Genomic DNA, 4004 nt, shown 5'->3' on the forward strand with positions numbered 1-4004 from the left:
AGTAGACAATACTATAAGAAATATAGCAATAGGCTATAGTAAAATATCAATGCATGTGAATAAAGATTATGAATAGTAGTGATGTTACGTGCTGTGCCGAGGCTTCGGTGCGTGTCGAGTACTCCAGAAAGTTTTCCGCGATGCGCGTATCGAGGCTTGTATCGTTTTAGACCAATGACGTCATTGATGACGTCCGAAGCCTCGCTGCCTGGCCATACCGCCTGATTGGTTCAGGAAGTGGTTCAGATCTTCACTGGTTAAACCAAAGCCACTTTCCAGAAGTGACACAGAACACTAATATTACCCCTCCTTCCATTATTATATTATATTACACTACAATATAATACAAGTATTGACCAAAGGATTGGTTTACACACATAAGATGCATTACTCATAAAACAATTACAGTATATTATACACGTATGTTATATACTCATAATATACTTACTAGAAAGTAGACATTATATTATATATTATATAGATATAAATGGATTACATGGTAATATATATTTTTTCATTGTTTATAGTCATTCCCAACAGCCTTTACTGGAGAAAAAAATACAGTATATCACAGATCACATGGTTAAGATCATATCTGCCTGTTTTACACTCTTTGGCCACCAGGTGGTTTCATGTTCTCATGGAGCCTCAAGAAATGAACCCTTTAGAGGGACTATTTGTAACTTTGTACGCGTATAAATGTAGCGGGTCGGCGCATATGCGCGTTCGCGTGTAGCCGCTGTACCCTCCTCCTCTGCCTGCTCGCCTTCACTCAGACAGCTCAGCTCGCTCCACCTCTAGACGTGAACGCGCGCTCACTCCACACTGCAGCAGAGTTAGTTTAGCTCTGAGAATATCTAGTGAATGTACAGGGGACGTTTGTGCAGAAATAAATGCTGCAGCTCCTCCAGACCAACAGAGGTTTTCCGTGTCTTGTGAAGTGACGGAGCTCTACAGAGAGTTACGTTGTCTTCTCGTTACCGACCGGGTGCCGGTGTCTCCTCTGCTCTCTCCGGCTGCGGGCGGAGAGAGCAGGGAGACATGCTGCAGAGCCCCGCTGCCTCAGCCTGCACTTAGGCAGGAAAAGCCAACACTAGGATCAGATCTAAATCATGTTCATGGAGAGACCTTCGTCTGGTCAGCTAACATTACTGCCAAGCAGCTGAAATAGAGTGATATTGTGGTTTTAGCTGACGTGTGTCGCCTCACTGTTTTGAGTGATGCTCGTTCAGGTATATTGAGAGCGAGCAAGCGCGAGCCCGACGCTGACTTTCGTTGATTTCACGGCCACAGGTGTCGCTGTTAAGAAGCATTTCTGAAAGTTACAAATAGTCCCTTTAACGAACCAATTTGCTGGAAAGCTTCAATGCTTCATGAAGCTCCAGCTCGCCATCACTAACGAAGAGCCTGATATCATTCCGATAGCATGCTCATTAGCAGATACGGTAAGCACAGCACGGTATGGAAGCACGAGATAAACAAGTACAGAAAGGAATAAATCAAGAGTTACTACATAGAAGTCAAAGGAGAGCAAATAAGAAAGCACTTACTGTATGTCATGAACGCACAACAACCAGGGGCGTGTCCAGACATTTTTGATAGGGGTGGCACCAGTGGGGCACTGACTTATGCAGGGGTGGCATGAAGTGTGAGCAGGAGCGCCTGCGCACAGACATATACACTCACGTATGCACGCACGCACACACACACACACACAAGAAAATACACACCCACACCCAGGTGTCGGCATAGCATTAATTTACCATTTTTGTCTCCACAACCCATATCTACTTCATTTACTAACACTGCAAGCAAGAATAGACCTACTAGTCACAACATTCAGGAAAAGGCAACATACAAATGTGATTGAAAACTACCATACTTTATTCTAACCTCAAAACAACCTTCCAAGGTATGATATACAGTACATAAAAAAAAGAGAATGCACTTTCTGTATAAAGTGCACTGTATAAAGTGCCAACAAAATTACAATAAATAAGCCTGTTTGGGCAAATCATTTACTTGACAAAACTTGTCACATGTGCCACAGTGTAGTAAGTTACTGTAGTATTCTCAGCAACAGAGAAACCTGAACTCCCAGGTATAAACAAAAGTCACATCCCTCCTCACATACCAGCAAATCCTGTTTTAACATTGTAAAGTGAACTGTTAAATAATGCCAAAATAATTTGTAAATTCCCAAAGTAGGTTACATACAAAAGAAAATCCTTATTCTAAAACAGTCACTTTATAAAGTGCCAACAAAATTAAAATAAATAAGACTCTTTGGGCAAAATATTTACTTGACAAAACTGTGCAAAACTTTACATGTGCAACAATGTAAATGGTTGGAGGTACAGACCATGTAGAATATTTTATCAACAGAGATAGCTGACCTTACCAGAGCTTATGTGTGCATAAAAAAGCTTACATCACTTGTAACAAATCTTGTTTCAACACTGATTTGTTACAGTAATAATGCTACAAAATAACCTGTGACTCCAAAAGCCAACATAAGAAAACAATGCACATTAAAAAACACAGTCACTCTCCGTCTTTAAAGTGCAAACATATTTAGAATACATACGCCTCTTTGAACAAATTATTTAACCAAACAAATTATAAACTTTACATGTGTTACAGTGTTGGTTACTCTAACACTGTAGAGTGTTAGAGTTAGGTATTACCTAGTATTACCATTCAAGAGACCCAATCTGTTTTGACAGTTCCTTCCTTCCTTGCTTCCTTCCTCCCTCCCTTCTTCCTGTCCTTCTCTCTTTCTTTCCTCCCTCTGTCCTTCCTCTGTTCTTCATTCCGTCCTTCCTCCCTCCCTTCTTCCTTCCTTGACCTGAGGAAAACAGGAGGGTTAAAACAGTGCAATTCGCCTGTTCTTGTGTTTGCTTGCAAACACTTTGATAAAATCATCCATGTTGAGTGCCCTCGCTCTTCTTGACTCAATACTTAGCAAACCTAAATGGCTTAGTCTGTTGTCTAGCATGGTTGTCCTCAAATGAGTTTTAATGAGCTTTAGAGCTGAAAAACTCCGCTCACATGCAGCACTGCTGACTGGGAGGGCTAGATGGCTAAATAGTAGCTTTAGCATCGTTGACAGTCAAAACAGTGTTTGCTAATGAGATGAGATGATGACAGCCTTGTGCCAATTACAATAAAAAGAAATAAAACAAGACAGGGTAAATGTTTAGCTTATTACCGTTACAGCTTTTAACTACAGGCACAGTAAGTGTAGTAAAATGTAGGCTACTCACATCTTTCACGACGACGCTCCAGAGACGTGTTGCTTCCATAGACTGAGTTTGTTTCACCTGTAGGTTCACCGCCTCAAACTTCTTCTTCTTCGCGCCTTTATTTTTGCAGGCTACATACTACTTTAGCGCATCTCTGCCTCTCAGGTTTGAGAAGGAACTGCAACTCTAAACAAGAGTGCAGTTTACATTCAGTGCCATGGCCCGCCTCTGACTGGGCATATAGCCAATCATATTTTAAGATATTGGGGTGGCCAATCAGATTTCAGGGGTGGCCCGTGCCACCCTAGGCCACTCCATGAACACGCCAGTGACAACAACACATGAACTAGCTCCCTCTACTCAGCCACATGCCAGCTACTGAGCCCCTGTTTCTTCTGTTGCTTACTGGGGTATTAATTGAGTCAGCCAGCAGGGGGCGTATAGTGACTGTCACTACATACGCATAGAAAGGTGGGAATTAAGCCATACAGTTATTATACCTAATAAACAGTAACAACTTCCATACAAACCAATTCTGAACGTTGCATTATCATAGTCCTATTACAGTCCAGGCCTTTCTAACAACTGAAATGTTATCATGTAATTTTTGCCCAATAATGCCAAAAATGTACTGCCTACTGCCACTTTAACTGCACTTATATATATGAAGATTTAATTTGCAAAATCCATTCTTAAAATCAATAAACCAACACCACTTTTTTTTATATTCCTCGGACTGAAACTCCAAAAAGTCCTGAG

Source organism: Sebastes fasciatus, chromosome 17, assembly GCF_043250625.1.
Source record: "Sebastes fasciatus isolate fSebFas1 chromosome 17, fSebFas1.pri, whole genome shotgun sequence".
In the NCBI taxonomy this organism is placed as follows: domain Eukaryota; kingdom Metazoa; phylum Chordata; class Actinopteri; order Perciformes; family Sebastidae; genus Sebastes; species Sebastes fasciatus.